Consider the following 25,605-nt stretch of genomic DNA (forward strand, 5'->3'; position numbering starts at 1 on the left):
GTGTGTGAGCCTAGTTTAGGATATCTTACCCATTTGTGTCTAGATTAGGCCGTAGTCAATCTTTCAATGGCTACGATCGGTCCTAGGTACACAAACAAAGTCATGAGTCGAGATCCTCTCTCCACTCCGCTAGATTAGGGTTAGGGTTGATGCCTTCAGGTAACACTGATAAAATGTGCGAAGATTAAAAAACTTTTCCTTTGGGGTTAGGATGTAAATCCCATTCATTTCCAAAGATCTCATAGGATTAGTCATTCATGATCCATCCGTTGAAAGCAATCTTATGCTATCTCATCTCATCTTGATCTAATCATATTGATCTACAGTTGTTGATATCCATCATTCAGATTTTAGATCTGGCCCTGGACTCTACTTTTGTCATTCTTATGGCCATGGTCTATTATCTGAGCCATTGATTTTTCATTGATCAATGTTTACCTATCATATATCTTTTACCTTTGGATCATATCGAAATCATTGATGGAAAAGTTTGATCTTACCTGTATTCTTTGAGTGCATGATCGTTGCTGAGATCGAAACTTATTCTGATTAGGGATGTTTATCGTTCCTGACTCTTTCATTCCCAAAAGAAGAACGGTTATACCCAAAGAACATCTTAAGGAATAGATTGAGGATTCTTTCCAAATTAACATACCCGTTGATGTATTTCAAGATTACTCTTTTCTCTATTTGTTTAGAATTTTTATCCCATGACTATTGAGATAGTGTGATTGCTTCTAAGTCAAAAGTCTGTGTTCAACAAAAAGCCCTTCTTCCAAAAGACTGACCATTTCTGAATTCATTCGATACATCAGTCTATTGCTTTACCCACATTGTCAGCATAAGCCTTTTGTTGCCCCATTTAACCTAGACCTTGTGGAGTTGCCTTTTCTGGGATTCCTACTTCGGGATCGAACTTTGTAATTATCATTATCATGAAGAAAGGTGTATCACCTATAAACTTTCAGTGCCGGTTCACTACCTTTGAAGAAGTGTCCTGTGTCTTTAGATTTGTCTTTCATTGAGTGTACATCAACTTTCTTCTCTCGAAGTTGGAAAAGTTCAGTTATGTTGATGTTAAAAAAAGAAAAGAAAATGTGTCATGTCAATCAGTCTTTCTCGTTCAGAGTCGGTGTTTAGCTTTTTGATTAAATTCAATGTAGAGCCTACTGAGGCGCGTTCAAAGTCATCTATGTACTTCAAAGTATTTCAATTCAATAAAGCATTTGAGTCTGTATCTTCAATTTTTTTATGATTCACTCTTGGATTAAATGTTTAAAACAACTACAAGACCCCCTTCTCGGATGAGAATGCAGACGAAATTCCCCTCGAGATTTGAAAGATGGTCAAACGAGAGGAAGAGCGTCGAGCATAGCCACTTGAAGAAGAAATCGAAGCCATTGATAGTGGTATCGAAATTCGAAACTCGGGAGAAATGGATTGGAAAAACTTTATCTCCTAAGGAGCGCAAAGAATTGATAAACCTGTTTAGAGGGGTTTGAGGTAGTCTTGCTTGATCCTATAAGGATAAACCAGGGGAATGCCCTGTCGTTGAGCAAAGCAAGACTTCATCTGCTTTAGGCATCCAGTTGAAGAGTACAATTTTAAAGAGATAAGTATCAGATATCCTGTGGAGCTGATGAAGAAGTGAGAGAAGACTTTCTCGAAATGAAGTCATAGATTTGAGCCCTAAAAGAAAAATTGGGCTGTGTATTTTCATTATGATTTCAAGGCAAGATGGGAGTGAAGCACAATGGTTGAAGTTTTGCCAGAAAACAGCCAGACTCCTCGAATAAAAATTTTCAAAGGCTTTGAACCTTAAACAAAAGAGCTTGTACATCAAATACATCAGGAGGCCATCATTGGACGTTTGAGCCTTAATAGCCAAAATCCAACGTTTTAAAATCCTTTTGAGAACCCTTTGGGCCAACAATTTAAAGCCAATGTTTCTTTTCAAACACATTATAAACCCGGGGCATTTATGCACCCGAACTACGTCGGACCTGATCCCCATTTCTTCAGGGGTACGTAGGCAACTTGATTAATTCAGGTTCGGTCAAACCTTGGGATAAAATCCCTTTTCAAAATTTTGAAGCTAAATGCTAAACCATTCTTTGAAAAATCCTTAAGCGAACTACGCGGACCTGATCCTCCATTTTTGGGGTACGTAGGTAGTCTGGCTAGACCAGATTCGGTCCAAATCCTTAGAACCTTAGGTATTCAACCCTTTTGAACCCAAGCCCACCTAGAAAGTCCTTCTGGTGAAACAAGTAAAGGTTCGAGGCGAATGAAAAGAAAAACAGAAAGAAAAGAATGAGAGTCTGAAGACCCGCTAGGTTGAAAACCCGAAAGGGCGGCCTAGAGAAAGGTGAAAGTCGTTTTTCTTGCTAAGTCAACAAGCAAAATGATTGACTTATCAGAAGGTAAGGGTAGTGGTATGCTGGATTGAAAACTTGAAGAGACAATCTAGTCAGAGGCAAATACTTCCCATGAAAAGTTGAGTTGAATAGAAGCAGAAGGAGTTCCTCAGTTACGTAGAATTCCTAAGTTTGAGTACAAGCAAAAATTGAGATAAGTAGTCTTTTAGACTGAAAGCTTGGAAAGCAAAAGTTGAGATAAGTGGTCTTTTAGACTGAAAACTTGGAAGACATTAATTTTGACTTCTTCCGAAAAGACAAATCAAGGAGACTGAGAAGCAACCTCTATAGGGCAGGATCCTGGAATCCGAATAGTGTCAGCAAGGCTTACTTTGACACCTTTTTAAACTAGGGGCATTAAAACCGAGCAATCCGAAGGGGTATAACCATGACGGATGTCCTGATGGAGGAAACTAGAGCCTTTTGGCATGGTTTTTGAGACTACTCTAAGAGTGGCTGACCTTACCATTTAAAAATAACACATTTGATTTAAGAGTGAATCAAAATTTAGTCAAGTCCCATGAATATTGTAAGTCTTCTTTGAAAGAGTCCTCAGGAGTTTGTTCCTTGTTTCTCATTGTTTTCTTTTAGAATCAAAAGTGTTTGGCACTGGAGAGAATGGGTGTACACCTTCCGAAATGTAAAGAAAAATCTAGAGTAGATCCTGGTTTAAGAATCAAAGAAGGGCAAGAGATTTGTTATTCAGACCTGCCTGAAACATCAAAGCCTCAAGCACTGAGCAAAATGAAGAACTCTTACGTTCAGCCTTTGTGAAGGTGGTCTTACCATTATACCAAAGAAAGAACCCATGCAAACTCAAATTTTTCCTACTTACCTTGGTTCTGCTTTCTTAAAACCTTGTCATGGAAGCACATCATACTAGGGGCATCTTTTATGACTTGCGTCATAAAAGATATTACACAATGATAACTGGGATATCTATTCTTAGCAAATAGAAACCAGAGAAGCTTGAACATACTCTTTGAGTTGAATTCCCTTGATCAAGTTGTTTCTTTTGGAGTCAAAGTTTCATAAACTTCAATTCCCAGCGGGGTATATAATCTACTCCTGCATCCTTCAAACCTCATTAGAATGCTTTTCATCTGTTAAAGAGAGTCAGCACCTAAAAATCTCATCAATCTACTTGAGTTTTGCTTTCAGCAAAGATCATGCACTCCCATTTATTCTCGGCAGGAGATCGCTATGCTATCAATGAACTCGATATAAGATCGATAAATATTTTTGTGTTGATTTGAGACTCTTTGAGTAGTTAAGGCCCTTTGAGTGTTACAGACTCTTCGGGTAGTTGAGACTCTCTGAGTATAAATGTTTTGATTTGTTTTGAGACTCTTTGAGTAGTTGAGACCCTTTGAGTGTTACAGACTCTTCGGGTAGTTGAGACTCTTTGAGTATAAATGTTTTGTGTTGATTTGAGACTCTTTGAGTAGTTGAGACCCTTTGAGTGTTACAGACTCTTCGGGTAGTTGAGACTCTTTGAGTATAAATGTTTTGTGTTGATTTGAGACTCTTTGAGTAGTTGAGACCCTTTGAGTGTTACAGACTCTTCGGGTAGTTGAGACTCTTTGAGTATAAATGTTTTGTGTTGATTTGAGACTCTTTGAGTAGTTGAGACCCTTCGAGTGTTACAGACTCTTCGGGTAGTTGAGACTCTTTGAGTATAAATGTTTTGTGTTGATTTGAGACTCTTTGAGTAGTTGAGACCCTTCGAGTGTTACAGACTCTTCGGGTAGTTGAGACTCTTTGAGTATAAATGTTTTGTGTTGATTTGAGACTCTTTGAGTAGTTGAGACCCTTCGAGTGTTACAGACTCTTCGGGTAGTTGAGGCTCTTTGAGTATAAATGTTTTTGTTGATTTCAGACTCTTTGAGTAGTTGAGACCCTTTGAGTGTTACAGACTCTTCGGGTAGTTGAGACTCCTTGAGTATAAATGTTTTGTGTTGGTTTGAGACTCTTTGAGTAGTTGGGACCCTTTGAGTGTTACAGACTCTTCGGGTAGTTGAGACTCTTTGAGTATAAATAGTTTTTGATGTATTTGAGACTCTTTGAGTAGTTGAGACCCTTTGAGTGTTACAGACTCTTCGGGTAGTTGAGACTCTTTGAGTATAAATAGTTTTTGATGTATTTGAGGCTCTTTGAGTAGTTGAGACCATTTGAGTGTTACAGACTCTTCGGGTAGTTGAGGCTCTTTGAGTATAAAAGTTTCTTTGATGTGTTTGAGACTCTTTGAGTAGTTGAGACCCTTTGAGTGTTACAGACTCTTCGGGTAGTTGAGGCTCTTTGAGTATAAAGGTTTCTCTATGTAGTTGAGACTCTTTCGAGTATAAAGGTTTTTCGTGTGCGTTTGAGACTCTTTGAGCAGTTGAGACCCTTTGAGTGTTACAGACTCTTCGGGTAGTTGAGGCTCTTTGAGTATAAAGATTTCTATGTGTTTGAAGCTCTCTGAGTGTTTGATTTGAGACTCTATGAGTGTTACATACTCTTTGAGTAATTTGATTTGATATTGTTTGAAGGGTTGATTTACGTCTGCATCGATAGTGGTCTGCTTTCTTTGAGGTAATTTCATTGGGTTCGTTTTCTTAAAAGCTTTATTTTAACAGAGTATGTTTGTGTTTGCTTTAAAAGAGTCTTTGCGTATTGATTTAAATAGTTGAGTTGTGAGTATTAGAGAGAAGCCATCTCATTGAGATGTCGTGATTGCCGAGTTACGGGTCGGTGAGAGGTTATCTCCCATTTGCTTGTTGTTTATGAGTCTCTTAATGTTACTTTGTTGTGTGCCCTTGTGAATACCACCCTTAGAAACCGAGAACCCAAAAATTTGCTTTGCTTTTGGGTCAGTCAAAATGTGTCGTCTGTTCAGCTTTGCCATTCGCGTGTTACACACGCTCTGCCAAAGAGGGGCATCTGTAGACACCCCATTTTGATCGGACCGAAGTTCGCTATGCTTGGGCGAAACCCCATCCAATCATTTCCGCCATGTTTCGCACTTTTCCGTTAAGTGTTGAGAGAGATTATTCCCAAGAGTTCGAGCAAGAGAGAATTTGGATCCGATTGATGGGCCCGTCTTGAGCATTTGTTTAGATTTGGATCAAACAGGGTGGCCCGCGCATTGTTTTAGTGAAAAATGAGTTTTGAACCTACTTCGATCCAACACCTAAAGATGATCATCAAGAGAACGGTCAAGATCTCAGAGAAGTCGTTTTAACAACCAATTTTGTTACGATCATCAGGTTGAGTTACTCGGATCAGCCCATTGAAATGATTTAGGAGGACACAACCTACTTAGGTAGGGGACCCATCAATTGGATGGTCTGGATCGTCATAGAGGAATGATTTAAGGGGGCACAACCAATTTACATTGCGACCCACCATTTGAACGGTCAAGATCATCAATTGTCGCCCATCAAATGGACGGTTCGGATCATCAAATGGGAGTGATTTAAAAATGGGGTAACATATTCACATTTTGATCTATTGGATGGTTTGGATCAGCCCATAGGATTGATTAGTGGAGCACAAATTAAATCACATCGCAGCCCACTATTTGAACGGTCAAGATCATCAATTGTCGCCCATCAAATGGACGGTTCGGATCATCAAATAGGAGTGATTTAAAAATGGGGTAACATATTCACATTTTGATCTATTGGATGGCTTGGATCAGCCCATAGGATTGATTAGCGGAGCACAAATTAAATCACATTGTCGCCCATCAAATGAACGGTTCCGATCATACTTTGGAGTGGGGCATATGATTTTATGCACAATTGGGAATTTGGTCACATATGGGACCCATTTGGGTTATCTTTTACCTACTCAAAAGAACTTTAAAAAACATGCATGGGGCCACACACATGTCAAAATTCAATGTCCACAATGGTGGCCACCTACCATGGAATATGTCCACAATGGTGGCCACCTACCATGGAATAAGTCCACAATGGTGGCCACCACCCTCCCATTCCTTTGCTATAAATGGTTCAATGAGGGTGAGTAAGAGGGAGGGAGAACTCATTTCTCTTCTATCATGTGTTCTAACAAAGTTGCTATGAGGGGTTGAAAAGAAAAAAAAAGAAAAGAAACAAGAAAAGAAGAAAAAGAAACAAAAAAGAAGCAAAAAGAGAAAGAAAGCGGAAGCGATCGCACGGAGGCGGAATTTTTGAGTTTTTCGGCTCTCGGATTCGGCGAGGATTTCGATCACAGGTAGGTACACCGTTCTCGGAATTGTTTAGAATTATTTGGTATATTTTCGGATTTTTGTATGATTTTTAACGAAGAAAACTAAAAGATATACTAAACAGATTCCAAAAATAATGAAATTTCGTGGGAAAATAATATGATAATGATACATTCTACCATGAATTTGTGAGCATTTTTGGATTTTGTTTGGTATATTATTTTACGCATTCTTTGAAAATTATCAGATTTTGGGAGAATTGTTACTGATGTCAAATCACAGATACAATTCTCCAAATTTTTACAGTAGTCCTAAATTCTATACTTCTTGCTTCTGTAAAATTTTCAAGTGATTTGGATCTTGTTTCATATGAGCTGTAGTGTTAATTCATAATCTGGTTTGAAATTTGAAAAATCCGAAACTGATAGTAAATAGTTTTCTAAATTCATGGAAATCTCACAGCATGCTATTTTCACTTATCTCTTACTACTGTAGAAATTTCATGGAATTTAGATATCTATTTCTAGTAGTTTATGTGTTATTTTTGCAATCTGGTTAATTAATTTTTAAATCCATATTAAATATGAGTTTAATGTAAAAATCTGTAAAAATCTTCCAGTAAATTACATCTCATCATATCCTGTTGCTGGAGAATTTTCAACTCATTTCGAGTTCGTTTGCAACAGCTTCACTTGTAAAATCACTCATATGGTTAAAAATTGGTAAAATCCATTAAAAAAATAAAAATTAAGTGAAAATCATCTTAAAATCTCTAAAGCACCTTCATCTTTGTGTGTTTGGGAGACCCGCCCGGTCTCATTCTCTCGTTAGTCCTCTTTGTGCGCCGTTTGGTTTTGGGAGAACACCCTACTCGGCTTGGCTTCATACCCCTACCCTTATGGGTATTGGGTTGCACATTTGTTGCACCCTAGGGCTAGGTAGCTGTCCGGCCCGGCTTGGTGTTTTACCTCTGCCAAATGTGCAAATTCGTGTTTCCTTTTCTTTTAGAGAGTCTTTGACTCATCTATCCTTTAGTTGGTGTTATTGGAGTCTTTGACTCATGTTTCCATTTCTTTTAGAGAGTCTTTGACTCATTCGTTCTTTTGTTGTATTACTAGGAAGTCTTTGACTCATTGGTTCTTCTGTTGGCGTTATTTGGGAGTCTTTGACTCATTCCTCCTCTAAGTTGTAGTATTAGAGAGTCTCTGACTCATTTGTTCCCCTCTTTAATGTTGTTAGTTCGGAGTTTCTCCTTTAGAGTTGTTGATTACTTCGCTTTTGATTAGAGGCTAACTCAGTCTTATTAGAGCTTTGCTTGCTTGGGATCTTGGATCGTTTTCTCTCTTCTTGGGACGCTATCTTTCTTGTTGTGGTTTGTCTCTTTGAGACGCTAATTGCTTATTCGGGGTTTCCCCTTTTTGCTTTAGGGCTTTGCCCTAGTTTGTGGTATTACTTGCGTGTTCCCTTTAAGATTAAAAATATTTTAAGGTCCTGAGCATTGGAAAAGCTTTAAAATCCAAAAACATTAGAAATTTAAAACTCAAAAAACATTTGAAAACATCAAAAACCTTAAAAAAAATCTAAAGTGTTGAGTGTTTCTTTTAGAAGCGTATTAGGCGAGTTCGATTTTCGAACTACGTTGGCTTGATCCTCTTCCGAGGTACGTAGTGCAGCTTGGGATTTACATCCCAAGTCCAGCCAAACTTTTTTTGTAAATAAACGTTTTAAACCTTCTTCAAAAACCTTTAAAATATTGTTTTCAAAAGACCTTCCTCTAGAGTTAGGAGTTTCTCCTCGATAGAGAATTTTAGAGTTAGGGTTTTTCTTTTGATAGGTTGTTTGATTGATTGTTTGCTGTGTGCTTGTTTTAGAGTTAGAGGTCTGTCCTAGAGTTATAGGAGCGCCTCCGTCCGGTCAGTCGGCGATCCATATCGCCAAGTGATGACTAGAGTAGGATACGCTAGTCCACCCTTGGTTTTCCTTAGGAAATACAGCCTAGTCACACATAGGTTGTAAGAACCACCTGCATTAGCTTAGGGCTAATCTGCATTTAGTTAGGGCATATAGGGTGTCATAAAATCCACAATTCACTGAAATTTAAATAATCGTACAAGAAACTTTAATAACCGGTTCGGTCTTTTAGATCGAGTCTAGGATAGAAGTCTAGGTGTCTTAGGCATCCTAGCTTAGAATAGGCGCGAAGAACTACGTTGCCTTGATTCTCGTGGAGGCGGGGATACGTAGGCTTCTTTGGATGAATACCAGATCATCTGAGGACTCGGGCTAATCACTTTTAAAACTGTTGAAACAATCAAATCACTTAGGATTTTCCATGAAATTAGAATTTTAGGAGAACTTTCACTTAGATTGAATCCAAACCAATTAAGAAATCAAGATACACATTTAGGATTCACATTGAAATTAGATCATAGGATGCATGTCACATAGATAGCACATTAACAGAGAGTTGAATGAGCCATTAAAAATGAATTTAAAAGAGTTAACTTTTGGAATTGAAGACCGATTATCGGGCAGGAATGGTGCATGTGGTGGATAAATCCCCATACCTTCCATTCTTGTAACCAGGTAGCGAGTCTAGATTTCTGGTTAATTATGGGTCCTAGATCCCACATCTAGGTGGCGACTCTGTCAGTCTCTTTTGTGTGGAATTCGGATTGCCTTAGTGATCCCAAGTTCACATAAAAGATGAATTAAAATTAATAATAAAAGGCACACGCCAATCGCGTGGGTACGAGAGACCAAGAGATAGTGCGTGGCGGCTCGCGCCACCACCCCTCTCGCGGGATCGGGTCCCACAGGCGGAAATGGAGCTTGGGAATCCGGAGTTCTGGTGACACACCGGAGAAGATGGAGGTGGTCTTGAAAATGGGTTTGGGTTCTATTGATGGTGGAAACAATGAAGATGGGGGCAATAGAGATGGCTGGTGAAGGAAGATGGTGGATTTAATGGAGGTCGAGGTGGGAGACGAGAGCTGCCGGCGGGAATGGGTCGGCCGGAGAAAATGGGTGATGGGGATTGAGTTTTAGAGAAGAGGAGAAAAATGTAGAAGAAGAAGGGGATGATGGTGTTGATTTGGTCGGAGCTCCGATGGGGTTGCCGGAGGTGGTTTTGGATATTAGGGGAGGTGAGTATGGAGGTGGTTGCCTCCTTCTCCTTCTTCTTCTTCCTCTCTTTTTTTTCTCTCTGGGTTTTTTTTTTTCTCTGTTTATTTTCCTCTGCTTCGAACGAAAAAAGAGAAAATCCCCCTTCAACCCTAATTCATTAGGTGATTATATAGGGTGATAATAAATTCGACCCTTTTTCCCCCAGGACAACCCTCCTCTATACATATTTATGACTACTCCTTTCTCAACAGGGGGGGCCCAGGAAAGAAATGGTCCATAAAAAGATGATATATTCTGCCCCCCCTTCCTCTCCTTTGGACAGCCTCCAATCAATGCATTTTGTACATTTCCTAACCTACAGAGGGGGGGTCTCGGGCAATGGCGGAGGGGGAAAATTTTATGGAAAATATCTCCCTCCTTTTGATCCTAGCCCTTCAAATCCACTTTTGTTTAAGGGCTAGGATCAAAGGAAGCCTAATTACCTAGGATTCCTTCTCTGGCTAATTCTAGTCCTTAACCCCCCCTTAAGCTAGATTAAGCCCTAAACATTACTTGAAAAGAAAGAAAAGAATCTTTCTTAATTACAGAATTGCCCAACTTCTGGATAATGCACCCCTCAATTAAGCTGTACACTAATCCGCATACCCCTGCTTCTGCCTGGACAACCCATTACAGAAAATTTGAGCTGGTTTTCTAGATTCCTGCACACCCCCGCTTCTGGCTGAATCGCCACCCTTATTCCTACACTACCCTACTCCACAAATGTCGTCCGTTTGCTAGGCAAACCACGATGGATTTTGATGAAATTTTATGGGGATTCTAGTGGGACCCTAACCTAGCTTGGGAACAGATTTGGGACTCTAAAGCACTAGTTTGGTAGGGTTTTCATCCTACCGACGCTTATTAGGGTTCGGTCAAAATGGGGTGTCTACAGAGGATAACCAACCAACGATGGGGAAACCATCATCTGGAGACTAGGTCGACGGTATGAACATCGTCATCTGAAAAGATAAGAAGATAGGAAGAGGATAACCAACCAGCGATGGGGAAACCATCGTCTGGTGACAACGTCAACGGGATGAACATCGTCGCCTGAAGATAAGAAGAGGAAGATAACCAACCAACGATGGGGACATCATCGCCTGGAGACAAGGTCGACGGCGTGAACATCGTCGCCTGAAAAGAGCATTCCAACGATGGAGAAACCATCGCCCGGAAAGGAGAGGTCGACGGAAAAAGACAGTCGCCTGTAAGAGAGCCGACCAATGATGGATATGGAAGCCATCGCCCGGAAAAGGAGGAAGAAGATAACATGAAGGGATAAGGCAAAAAGCCGAACAACATGAATAGACATGAAAACAAGACAACACTCCCTCAAGAAGACAAAGACAACACTAACAACACTCCCCCTCAAGAAAAAACAACAAAGTGGACAACACTCCTAAGAAAAGACACAAAGAACTACATGAAAACACTCCCCCTCAAGTTGAAGGTCAAATACCTTCAACTTGCAATAAAAAGAACACAAATAAGGCACTACACCGCTTTCGGACATTTGATCAAACACTTGGTGTTCGTTGTAGAGAAGAAGACAAAGGAAAGATGACAAACAAGGTACCACACCTCTCTTAGACATTTTATCAAATACTTGGTGCGCGTCTTGAAGAACTACATAAAAGACATAGAAGGTAATAGAAAGAAAGAGATGAAAAGAAGACGACAACAAGACAAGCACAAGAGAACAACAAGAAACAATACAAGACAACACTTCCCCTCAAGTTGAGGCCAAAGGCTGTCAACTTGAAAAAAAAAGAACACTTTCAAAGCACAAAATCCCTTTGAGACATTTGATCAAACACTTGGGGTGCACCTTGAAGATGAGAAGAGAAAGACAAAGGCCATAGACCAAAAAAGCTATAGAGAAGAGAAAATAAAGAGAGCTTTGGAGTGGAGAACCCAAAATGGGTTTACACAAGTAATACAAACATGATTTTTGTTTTGTTTTGAGATATATGATAGAGAAAAAATGGGTTAAAAACGAAATGGGTTTGATGAAATGAAAGAGAAAGAGTGAGATTTCTAGGGTATAGAAATGGTTTTTTTTTTATTATTTGGGTATTGTAGCGGGTTACTGTAGCAATTTACTGTAGCGGTACTGTAGCGGGTTACTGTAGCAGAGAATGGAGGGGTTAGGGGAAAGGGAAGAGGGGCAGTGGAAGGAGGAGGAGCAGAAGGTAAGGACACGAGTTGAGGGAGAAACTATAGAGAGATAAAGAGAGGAAAACGAGATACGAGAGAGATACGAGAGAAAGGGATGATGGCATGGAGGGAGATACTCTTCTTCTTTCCTTCTTGAAGGATCAGCCCATGTTAGAAATGAGATTAGGGTTAGAAGAGAGGAAGAAGAAGAGGAATGAAGGGTGGAGAGTCTCAGACTCTCCACCCTTCATTCCTCTTCTTCTTCCTCTCTTCTAACCCTAATCTCATTTCTAACACTATGGAAATTGTGGATGACATCAGGAGCAAGGAGAATATTATCTTGGATTATCCGGTGTTTTATGAAGGCTGATTGGTTTGGGCTAATGATTTTATCCATAAGAGGTCTTAGACGGTTTGCCATGACTTTGGTGATGACTTTATAGAGAAAATTATAGAGGGATATGGGTCTGAACATCTCGGGGGACAATGCATCAATAGACTTTGGGCTTAAAGAGATGAAAGTGGAATTTAGCTGGGTGAGCATCTTACTTGATTTGAAGAATTGGGAGATAGCTTTAGTTACATCCTTCCCAATAAGGTACCAGAATGCTTTGAAGAAATTTTTGTTGAAACCATCGGGGCCAGGGGCTTTGTTCCTATATGATTCTTTTATGACTTGTTCTATCTTTTCAGCAGTGACTTGCTTTGAAAGAGATTCGGCTTCTTCACAGGTTAATTTTGTTCCAGGTTTGGGAATCCAGGGGTCAGGAACAGAGTTGTTGTTGTTGAGGGTTTTTTGAAAGAAGTTGACCATGGTACTTTCAATCTTAGTGGGCTCTGAAATAGGATCCCCTGCTTCATCAGTTAACATGGTTATGGAATTATGGTGTTTTCGAGATTTCATTGCTGAATGGAAAAAAAGAGGAATTTTGATCACCACAATTGAGCCATTGGATCCGAGATTTTTGCCTCGCCATTGATTCCTCTTTAATTGCAATTCTAAAGTATTCCTCCCTAATCTTGAGTTCTTCTTTTCTGAGGTTGGTATCTGTGGGGGATATGGCTATTTTTGTATGGATGTTATCAAGCTGACTTTTGATGATGGGAAGTATGATATCCACCCGGCCGAAGATATCTTTGTTCTAGATCTTTATGTACCTTTTTGTTTCTTTAAGCTTCTGAGTAACAATGAACATGGGGTTACCCTCTACTTTAATCGACCAAGCTCTTTCAACTACCTCACATAATGACATTTCATCTAACCAGATATTGAAGAATCTGAATGGTCTTTTGAGAGGTTGGGGCAATGGGGTGGGGTTGTGGATGGTGATTGGAGCATGATCTGATAAGCCAGGTTCTTGTAGTGGGCTGCAGAGTAAGGGAAATCGCATAACCATTCCTCATTGACAAGAACTCTGTCTAACTTCCTCAGTTTTAGATTGTGAGCTGATTTATTTGACCAGGACAAAGGTTGGCCAATAAATTTGAGATCACTGAGGTAGCAGTCATAAATGCAGGAATTAAACTCAGAGAGATCTTCAAGGACAGGATTTGCCCCTCCATACCTTTCACAAGGGAATCGTGTGACATTAAAGTCTCCAAATGCCGCCCAAGGGAGGGTATTAGAAGATGAAATTTGTTTGAGGCTTTCCCAGAGAGGTCTTCTACCAATACCTGAGTTCAGGGCATAAATGGCTGTCAGAGAGATGTGTGTGTTTGAGGGGTGGAAGAGGGCTTCAAAGTGAATGTGTTGGATGGATTCATTTATGATAGAGACAGAGACAAGCTTTGGGTTCCATAAGATCCAAATACAGCCTTTGACAGTGTGGTTGTAATTTGCATAGGCTAAACTCCACAAAATTGTCATGCTTCATTCTTGAAACCACTGAAAGCTGAAGTCACGAAGATGAATATGGTAATATTTGAAAAGAGAAAAGCTAAACGGAAAGAGAGCACAAATATTCACATACCAAATTGTCTTTCTTGTCCAAATTTCACTTGTTAGCAATGACAGATTGACAACTAAAAAAACAGAGTGATTGACAACTAAGATTACAGAACAAAAAATTTGCACGAATCTGGGTCAAAAACTCAACGTCGGACTCAGCCACGGATGAAATATCAAGCTTTTTAATTGCCACAGCTTTTCCTATGTTTAAGCTCACATAATATACTCTTCCATAGGATCCCTCCCCAATCAAAGACTTCGACCCAAAATTGTTGGTCTTTTCTTTCAGTTCATCTAGAGATAATGCAGGAACTTCGATCGAAGTGGGTGCTTTTTGTGGTTCACTCTTGGCTAGAGCAGACAGCTTTGAGCCTCTTTAGTTCCCTGAAATGTAACCATAAAGACCCACAAATGCATGCTTTGCTGAACAAAACTGAATAACATCTTTTCAGTATCAAACTCGGTTAGATATTGTAGTATTTGAGTCGGTAAATGTTCAAAATATAGAAAAGGATATAAGGAAGCCAAATCATGTGTCTATAACCACACTCAAAATAGACTTGTCTCAAAAAACAAAATGAGCCTTATATGGTTCCTATGAGACTTATGGTAAGCATTATAAGGTCATGTGATCTCACAAGCAAACCGTTGTTAAGGATGATGGTATATGATAAGATCCAAGTCTCCAAAAAGGACATAAAGGAGACCAAACAAAGGGTACTAAGATGGGATGCATATCTCTAAAATGAATGAAAAGGAGTATGAAGCCGCTTAAATAATTAAATGAACCAATTTTGAGACAACTATAAAGCATAGTCTTTTTCCAGAACCTTGTCACCTAGAAAAATAAAATGTATTCTACAGTTTGAAAGTTGAGTGCAGAAGTAAAAGCATTTCACCTGATAGACACCACAAACAAAATAATGCAAGGAAATTCATATTTAAGGACCTCCAAATCAGAACTCCCTCTTTGCCTAAAGGTGCATGCACCGCTGCAACTAGAATGTCTGTCTGACAAGTCAAGTTTTTCAAGAGAGGCCACAACAATACAAGGTTTGAAATAAGGGCACTGATATTTTCACTCCCCCTAGAGTAGGCATTCGCGCCCCTTATAACGTGAACAATGGGCAACTTTAACTCTTTTTGACTTCAAATCACGTTAAAAGGGGAGCGAATGCGTACTCCCGGGGGAGTGAAAATATCATTGCCCTTGAAATAATGCTATACATAAAAAAACTAACCTCAAAAGGAAGACCAAGACCGAGGTCTCAAAAGTCAAATAGGTACACCACAAAGCTGATCACAGAGAGATGCTGATCGGCTTGCTCACTCGGGGGTTAAAAGAGATGAGATTTTAACTTTTGATATTTTTTAATGGGAAAAAAAACAATAAAGGAAAATGCTGGTTCCGTTATTCTGGAAATAATCCAACACTTTCATTCTTACGGAAGAGACAATTTTAAAAAGGTTAAAGGAAAGAATAAATTTGTCGGATTCAAACACAAATTTGAAACTATTTTTGTTAAGAATGCTTCCAGACACTAAATTCTTTCTAACTTCTTGTACATGATAGACATCGGTTAGAGTGAGACATTTTCCATATGTGAATTCAAGTTCCACCTTTCCTTTTCCGTTAACTTCTGCTGTTGACGAATTGCCCATGTAGAGCACACTTCCATCTTCAACTATTTTATAAGATGAAAATAGGTTCTTGTCTTTGTAGACATGTCTCGTCGCACCCGAGTCAATCCACCAACCATTGCCGTCTTAAAGGACATTTGCCTCAGAAATCATGGCCACAAACTTTTCTTGGTCTGTTGGTGCGCCTGACATCTTATCCTTAAGAAGTCGACACTCACTCTTGTAATGGCCAGATTTGTCACAATTGAAACAAGCCCCTTGTATTTTCTTGTTCTTGTTGAACTTCTTTTCACGATTCTTATTTCTCTTCCTACTGCCTTTCCCTTGTTGGTTTGAGTCCTTGACATTTTCCACCAAATGAATTTTAGAGGATAGAGGTTCATGCTCTTCTTTGTTGTCTCGTTTACTTGACTATTCACCAATCCTGAGGCATTGAGCCAAGTCTGCAAGAGATATTTCATCTTTCTTGTACTTGAGACTTTTTCTAAAGTCTTTCCAAGTTGGTGGAAGTTTGTCAATTATTGAAGGAACAATGAAAGAATCATCAAGAAGAATGTCTTGCAAATATATTTGACTTACTATATGTTGAATTTCATGCAACTGATCAATGACCGACCTATCATCTAACATGTGGTAATTTAAGAAACGACTTACAGTAAACTTCTTGCTACTTGCATCTTCCGCCATGTACTTGGTTTCAAGTGGAGTCCAAATCTCACTTGCTGATCATTTAATTTTCCAATATTATTTTGAAATTCTCTAACACCTTCGGACCTTGGTGTTTTACGGAACCCACTCTTTAGCATTTCCTTTTTGTTCTTCTATGGATTCATTGACTATTAGTTGTGTCGATTTTACAGGCTAAGTAGGCATGTTCAATCTTTGAAAAGAAGACAGAATAGAGATGGAAATTTGTGTCACACGTGTATGTTCTTTGCATTTCTGTTATTAAAATAAATCAAATCATAAACATGAACATTTTCACGAAAATTAAGGGTATATTGTTCATTTAGGCACTAGTTTGAGAAGCTAAATGATATAGGCATGAACTCATATTGTCGCATATGCTATAACCAGTTGTTAAAGGCGGTTGAAAGCTTTTTAGGAATTGTAAAACTGGTTAAGCATATAGGACAAGGTGAGTACATTCATATTATCAAAACCTGGTTGTCCTGATATCATTTCCTTTGATAATTGATTTTGAGAACAAATCTCTTGGACTCAAAATTAGATGCCGCTATGGGGTAAAGTTTCTAGTCATTTTACGCCCCCCCTGTAGGCTATTTCCCACCCCCCTTGACGGCTGGTTAACGTTTTCCCAGCATTTGACCGGTCTCTCTCTCTCACTCTCTCTCTCTCTCTCTCTCTCTCTCTCTCTCTCCACACACACAACACGAACAGTTGGTGGGCCCAACAAACCGTTGGTGGAATGGTGGCCCATCTTTGAGCAATGTAGGCCCCACCCACACCACATCATAGGATAATCCAAACCGTCCATTTGATGGGCCATAAACGTAAATAGGTTGCGTCCCAAAATATTATTTCCATAGGCTGATCCTAGCCCTCCGATCTAAATAGAAACTACATCTTATGCAACCTCTATAGATTGTAGGGTTTTGATCATCCTACGGAAATGATTTTTGGGGCACAACCTATTTACATTGTGGCCCATCAAATGGACGGCTCGGATCATCCTATGGTTTGGACGGTACACTTCATTTTCAAAAATATGGGTGGGGCCTAAATTGGTACGAACCACACCATAGGATGATCCAAACCATGGACGGCTTGGATCATCCTATGTTGTGGACGGTACGCTTCAATTTGAAAAATATCGGTGGGGCCTACGATTGGGCCTTAATGTTAGTGTACGACCAACTCCATAGGATCATCCAAACCATGGACGGCTTGGATCATCCTATGTTGTGGACGGGCCTTAATGTTACTGTACGACCACAGGATGATCCAAACCATTCATTTGATGGGCCAACCCTTTTGGGGGCACGACCCATTTACGTTATGGCCCATCAAATGGACGGCTTGGATCAGCCTAATGGACGGCTCGGATCATCCTATGGTCTTGACGGTACACTTCATTTTCAAAAATATGTGTGGGGCCTAAATTGGGCCTTAATGTTACTGTACGAACCACACCGTAGGATGATCCAAACCATGGACGGCTTGGATCATCCTATGTTGTGGACAGTACGCTTCAATTTGAAAAAATATTGGTGGGGCCTACGATTGGGCCTTAATGTTACTGTACGACCAACTCCATAGGATTACCCAAACCATGGACGGCTTGGATCGTCCTATGTTGTGGACGGGCCTTAATGTTACGTTACGACCAACACCATGGAATGATCCAAACCTTGATGGGCCACAATGTAAATAGGTTGTGCCCCAAAAATCATTTCCATAGGATGATCACAACCCTACAATCTATAGAGGTTGCATGAGATGTAGTTTCTATTTAGATTGGACGGGTAGGATCAGCCTATGGAAATGATATTTTGCGACGCAACCTATTTACGTTTATGGCCCATCAAATGGACGGTTTGGATTATCTATGGTGTGGTATGAGCGGGGCCTACGTTGTTCAAAGATGGGCCCACGATTACACCAATGGTTTCTATTGGGCCCACCAACTATTCCTGTTTTGTGTGTGTGTGGAGAGAGAGAGAGAGAGACCGGTCAAATGGTGGGAAAGTGACATATAGGTGAATCCTAACATTTAACGTTAGCCAGCCGTCAAGAGGGGGGGGGGGGGGGGGAGAGAATATCAGCGCCCTCGCTCATTGAGTTTATGTGATGGAATGACAATTTTGCCGCAACAATTTCGCCAACAAGAATGAAATGGCAATTTTATCCCTACAAGAACTAGAATGCTTTACCTGCACCCATCCATGATAGGCATCTCCATGTCGCTGAGGATGATCAAAGACCATTGCAACCGCTCAAAAATTAACAGTCTCCTGGCCTTTCTCTACCTTGTCGATTCACACACAAAGGCTGGTTAGAGAGCATCCTGTGGATCTTGCAATTAATCCTATTTTCATCCACAATGAGGGTAGTTAACTTGTTCTTCAGGCTCAAACCCTGTCTCGAAGACGAAGCACCAAGATTTAGCACACTCTCATCAACAACAACGCTTTTCAATTAAAATTGGAAAAAAAAAACAGTGCTTTTCAACCTCCTCAAGCTAGAAGAACCAAATTTGGATGACATATTCAAGAATAAAATTGATATCGTATTCAGAGTTAAGTTATTGCCCCTCTCTCTCTCTCTCTCTCTCTCTCTCTCTCTCTCTCTATATATATATATATATATATATATATATATATATATATATATATATATATATATATGAGAAAACAGTTCCTACACATATGTGTAGATAAATTATCTACACACTAGCTTAAAATACAGTGGGGGCCACATTATTTGGGTGATCCAAACCATTCATTTTTAAAGCCCTCACATAGATAGGGTGTCCACAAAAAATCAGATCCATAGGATCATCCTAACCATTCGAACTGTGGAGGCAAAAAATTGACTAATTGGTGAAAGTTTAAAGACATCCATTTTTACCTCCACAAATCGTAGGGTTGGGATGATCCTATGGATCTGATTTTTTGTAGACACCCTATCTATGTGAGGGCCTTTATAATGGATGGCTTTGATCACCCAAACAATGTGGGCCCCCACTGTATTTTAAGCTAGTGTGTAGAGAACAACTCTCTACACATATGTGTAGGAACCGTTTTCTCTCTCTCTCTCTCTTTCTCTCTCTCTCTCTCTCTCTCTATATATATATATATATATATATATATGTGTGTGTGTGTGTGTGTGTGTGTGTGTGTGTGTGTGTGGAAAATGATTGTGAGCTTGAAGCTCATATAGCTTATATGAGCTTGAGGGCCCAAACACATGGGTCCCACATTTTTTGTGGTGATCCAAACCACTCATTTGCAAGGCCCCATCATAGATAGGGTGTGTACCAAAAATCAGCTCCATTGGATCATCCTAACCCCTCCAAAAGCTGAGGACAAAAATGGGCAGATTTGTGGCAAACGGTATCTGTCCATTTTGCCCTCCACTTTTGGATGGGTTAGGATAATCCTATGGAGCTGATTCTTTGTACACACCCTATTTATGTAAGGGCCTTTCAAATGAATGCTTTGGATCATCCTAACAATTTGGGCCCACATGTGTTTGGGCCCTCAAGCTCATATAAGCTATATGAGCTTCAAGCTCACAATCATTTCCCTCTATATATATAACATTTCCTACACACTTGTGTAGGTAAGTTACCTACACACTACCTTAAGATACAGTGGGGGCCCACATTGTTTGGGTGATCCAAACAATTCATTTGAATGGTCCTCACATAGATAGGGTGTCCACAAAAAATCAGACCCATAGGATCATCCCAACCCTACGATTTGTGGAGGTAAAATGGACGTGTATAAACCTTCACAAATTAGTCCATTTTTTGCCTCCATAGTTTGAATGGTTAGGATGATCCTATGGATCTGATTTTTTGTGGACACCCTATGTATGTGAGGACCATTCAAATGAATGGTTTGGATCACCCAAACAATGTGGGCCCTCACTATATTTTAAGGTAGTGCGTAGGTAACTTACCTACACAAGTGTGTAGGAAATGTTTTGTCAAATATATATATATATATATATATATAGACACACACATACACACTATATATATGGGATTACTGTATTGCTTGGCCGGTCGAGTAGATGCACTTTTCTCATTTATACACTCAGAGAGAGAGAGAGAGAGAGAGAGAGAGAGAGAGAGAGAGAGAGAGAGAGAGAGAGAGAGAGAGAGAGAGAGAGAGAGAGAGAGAGAGAGAGAGAGAGAGAGAGAGAGAGAGAGAGAATCATTATTTGGATCGACCCACTGCATTGATTCAACGCTATGGAGTATTTTAGTGTCCATATGGATTGGCTTGAAACTAGAATGTTGGTATTCCCTTTCGGGTGTCCCTTCTGTTTCTTTTATAATATTTGCCATTTCAAAAAAAAAAAAGAATGCTGGTTAGTCGTTGTTTTCTAGGCAGTTGCTTGGATGACTAGATCATCACATGCATGTGACTTTTAGGCTATTGTCATTCATATAAACCGAAATTGATCAAAGATCCAGACTAACGAAAAGTGTATGATTACTACGTATAATTCACACAATTATTGAAACTGTTAAGATGCCAGTAGAAATTATTTAGATTATTGAAACTATATGAGACACCGTTAGAGGGGCCACTGTCATCCAGATTATTCATTGCCAGGCCTTTTGTTGTGGAAATGCTGCTACCCCATTCCAAATTATTACTAAATTGGAAATTAATTTCACTTCTGCCATCCACAATACACAAGTTGGAATCTTCTATTATCAGCAGAGATTGAGAGGGAGCAAAATAATCACTTCCACAATGCCCCTCTGTCGAATTCTCTGTACTGACATTATCGAAGCCAAGATTTACACTGTTCAGCATCTCGGATCTCGGTCACTGTTCATCAACTAGGCGCAATATGGTTCCCCAGCTCGAACCATTTTCCCACAAAGAATCGTCCCCGTCAAAAAACTCCGAAACTAGGTCTCTTAGATGTTTCAACAGCCTGCCTCTCGTTGGACACCGACTCCAGTTCGTTACCATCTACAACCCATTGGTAGGAACGGTTTGATTCAATTCTCAAAGTAGTTTCATAAACCATTTTTGTCATCTTTTAACGCCGTTAAACAAACTGCACCATTCTCAATGCAATAGCCATTCCTCAGAAAAGAAGACACGGCAGAATTTCCTGATTCCAAACGCAACCAATTCAAAGAAAACAATAAAAATCCATTTCGCTCAAACTCAAATTGCAACAGTCAAAATTCAGAGCAATAAGAAAATCTAAGCCAAGACCAACAAATATTGAAATCTACAAAAGAAAAGGACCAATCAAGTATATCCAATCAAATTCTTTCACTTAAGTGAGGAGATATATTGTATAGGCTATCACCTAGTGTGGGCCGTATTGGATTACCCAACAGCCAAGAATTGTTCTCTTAGGAAATCATGATCATAGGATCAAGATCTAACACCTCCAACCTAAGGTAGGGTACACAAGATGAGTGATCAAGATCGATGATCGGATAAGATGGGTCTTATGAATTTGTAGCAGAATTTGAAATTCGGAAAATGTTTATGGGTCTCTTTGGATATCTCTAATAATTATTTGTATATAATCTTGCATTGAAATGGCCCTGAAGTTAAATACGATTATTTGCAAATAATGTTTATAACAGTTTTAGAAATGATATAGTTAATGCCTTCCTAAGAATTCTCAAAATCCCATCTGCAAATAAGATTAGATTAAAGTATGCTTATTTGCCAATAGGAAACTGGATTCCAAAGATGCTTACTTAAGATCCAGTGAATATTTTTAAAAGCTTAATGACAGTTGGTTATTTGACAACGATAGCCCATGTGAGTAGCTTAAAAAACAGTTTGCGGATAGATGGAAGCTTGTTCTGGTTCTGTCTAGTTTTGGATTCCCTGTCTTGAATTAGCCGTGGCTCAAGCGTCACTAGGGGAGCGCAACTTGGGTTAGGCTCAACCCGAATTGACAGGTTCCATCTGATTGGGTGGGGAAAAGACAACCCGATTGGATTATGACTAAGGTCTTGGGCAACTCGATCCAACTACGTCCACCTAATTTTTTTACTGAGATTTTTAAATTCTCAAAGTTATTTGTTTATATTTTTCAGTTTAAGCCATAGGCGAATCCAAAACCAACCCGCCTCGATTCCAGAAATCAGGTCAGATGGGATGGATTAGGGTTGGGAGATTTAGAGGCAGGTTGGGTTAAGGTTGACCCTTCCAAACGTGAGGTTCAGAATGGGTCAGCTTCAAAGTGAGATAATGAGTTAAGGTACCTTTTATTGATGATAGTAAAAGTAGATTTTGCAGGGAAGTCCTCTTTCAGAAATCGCATGCTGGAGCGTAGGTGGTACATCAAAAGTTCCGCACTTGGTATTCGATCCAACAGCAGCCTCTTAAAGAAGTGGGCTGCGTTAGGATCAAATACCAAGGGTGGTACCGCGTGCATGCTGCTTCATGCTAGGGCACCATATAAAAACTCAAGTAATAAAACTTTTAAACAAATGTACATTAATGCTAATGCTAAGAATATTAGGACCTAATGAACTCCTAATTAATGTAATTATTTACAAAAAAAAATTAAATTCAAATAATCTTATCAATAAACAGATACTAATGCACAGTGAATCCCAAGAGGTCCTAATATTCTTAGCATCAGCATTAATGTACATTTGTTTAAAAGTTTTATTACTTGAGTTTTTATACGGTGCCCCAGCATGAAGTAACATGCAGGCGGTACCACCCATGATATTTGATCCTAAGGCAGCCCACTTTTTTAAGAGGCCGCTGTTGGATCGAATACTAAGTGCGGAACTTTTGATGTACCGCCTACGCTCCAGCACCATATAATATCTCTTATAATTCAGATAATATTAAAAAATGAAGAAATCGATACCCCATCCACATATAAAGAGCAAAGAAGTTTAGACTCGTACCTCTTTTTCCTAACATGAAGTAACATGCGTAGTTCCTCGTCGAGATCGACATGCAACGGAAGGTTCACTAGAGCCAATGGGTCGGTGGTATCAGTGGCGGTGGGCCCCATCATGAAAGAAATATCGGCCCCACCAACATCGACCTTAGCTGACACGGCTGAAGCAGAGTCTTCGGACGCCTCACCGCTCTTATTGTTTCCGTTAACGGAAACTAAAGCTGATGAAGGCTCCGAAACGAAATTTGGAAGAAGATCTCCACCGTTAATATCTTCCTCTGGCCTCTTGACTTCTTTTCTCTTTATCATCTCATGAATCGGATAATCCCATACGTTAATATCCGATACAACATGAATCTTCGCCATCCTTTTCAGCCTCCCTGATGACATGGTCAGACATCGGACGCTTCCAACGACATTCCTCTCCCATTTCCTCCATGAACTAGAAAGAAAATAGAGAGAACAAAATAGCCAAGGAATGAGAGCCAAGCATAGAAAAGGTTGTGAATACATAGGGAGAGAGATTGCCAGCGTGGCTTAGCAGATTCTGCCACGTAGGAGGAGCTCACTCTAGGTTAAAATCCATCTTCCTAATTTTCTCCTTTTTTTAGCCGACTTTAAGAGGCTGCTGTTGGATCGAATACCAAGTGCGGAAATTTTTATGCACCGCCTACGCTCCATCACCATATAATATCATATAATTCAGATAGTATTAAAAAACAAAGAAATCGATACTCCATCCACATCTAAATAGTAAAGAAGTTTAGACTCGTACCTCTTTTTCCTATATCACCCATTTCATTCAACATGTTAATCCTGTCATTGAAACATACATATAAGCACAAGGAAGAAAGAAAAGACAACGGTATTTTCATCTCTTGTTTTGGTTACTTCTACCATTTCTCTTTTACTCAAGCTCGTTTGTTAGAGCTTCAATTGACCAGTTAGAATGAATGAAAGAATTTTCAGAGAGCACCGAAAGATAAAAAAATGGGAGGCAATTGTCTTTATATTTTAATTATTGAAGGAAGGTGATATTTTTGAGATTTTATATGGTGGATGCGCATGTAGTCGGTACTGGCGGTACCACCTTATATATTTGATCCAACACCGAAGGAACAAATATCAACAGCGATACTTCTGTTGTACCACCAATACCGATCTACATGAGCCTTTACCATATAATTTCTCGATATGTCCACCCTCTTCATTTTCATGCTCTCTGTTATGGAGAAAAAAAGAAGGGTGGAGATAGGATTTACACTCATGTAAGCTTGCTTATAATGAAAAGTATTGGACGCACGGTCATTCAAGCATATCTGCATGTAATTAATTCTGAATTAAGGTAACCGTGTGGTGTATGATGTTAAACAATTTAAGCTAAAGTCTGAATCTACAGCGTGATGTGATGTGAAACTATTAGTGATGGGTTTCCTTTTCATAATTTAAAGGGAAATAATATGATTATAATTAATTTAGTAGGTTTGTTACCATTGTAAATTGAAGGTCCTTTTAGATAAAAATGGAACAAGGTTCGATCAAATTACCTTTTTAAGTGCGTAAAAAGGGATTTGCAAGGGACTTTCAAAGAAATGCATTTAGTGTCACGCTGTTACATGAGAGAGCAGCCACCTCAGAAGATTTAAATGAACAAGCCAAAATCTGCCAAAAAATCAGCCTGTGTGGCTGCTCTCTCATGTAACAGCCAGCCGTGAAATGCATATCTACAAAAGTCCGGGGCAAATCCCTCGTAAAAAATTAGGAAAATTTAGAAATATTTTTCCTTTTTCGAAAATTTTCCAGAAAATTCCAACGAAGTGTGGAATGCTGGTTTTGATGTGATGTGCCCGGTACAATTATGTTTCAAAAACTATGTCATCCACGTAATTCCAATGTCTAAAAATGTATTTTTTTTTCGGTTGAACATGAAGGGCTAAGAACTACAAACTCAAGTGCAATACACTTTACCCTGAAGGCAAGGTAGTCTTGGTTGTTATCTGTTTTTCTAACTTGACTTCCTCCCCAATCTCATTAGGTAAGTTATTTGTTGTCTAACCCGATAAAAGTATTGCCGCATGCTTAAATATGCAAATGATGATTCACAAAGGCCGTGTTTGGAATTTGGATTGCAGAAAATATTTCTGGTGAAAAAAGTTTACTAAGAAAATTATTTTTGCCTCGTCGATCGATCGATCGAAACTGATATAAAAAGATCCTCTAAATAAAACTTGAACTGCTGTGGTTAAAGTTAACTTTTTCAGTATTAATCAATCAAATGAAAAATAAAAATTTCTTTTTCAAAGATTTCCAAAAAATTCCTGCAATCTAAACAGTGCCAATAATTTTTTGAACAGATTACATCATTATCATAACAATATGTTTGTGCACTTTCTAAAAAAATTTAATCCAAAAGTCTATAGAGACTCTAACAAGCCCAGTTCCAAAATGAATAATTAATCATTAACACGTGAAAAAGAAAG

General features: G+C 39.3%; 1 pseudogene; it reads right to left on the reverse strand.

Annotated features, from left to right (window-relative positions):
- Positions 1-23,515, reverse strand: part of LOC143891205 (PTI1-like tyrosine-protein kinase 3) — a 37,925-nt pseudogene extending 14,410 nt beyond the window's left edge.
- Positions 23,516-25,605: the final 2,090 nt, after the last annotated feature.

This window comes from Tasmannia lanceolata, unplaced genomic scaffold, assembly GCF_043159265.1.
Source record: "Tasmannia lanceolata isolate RefF3 unplaced genomic scaffold, GAP_Taslan_0.1 ptg000002l, whole genome shotgun sequence".
Lineage (NCBI taxonomy): Eukaryota > Viridiplantae > Streptophyta > Magnoliopsida > Canellales > Winteraceae > Tasmannia > Tasmannia lanceolata.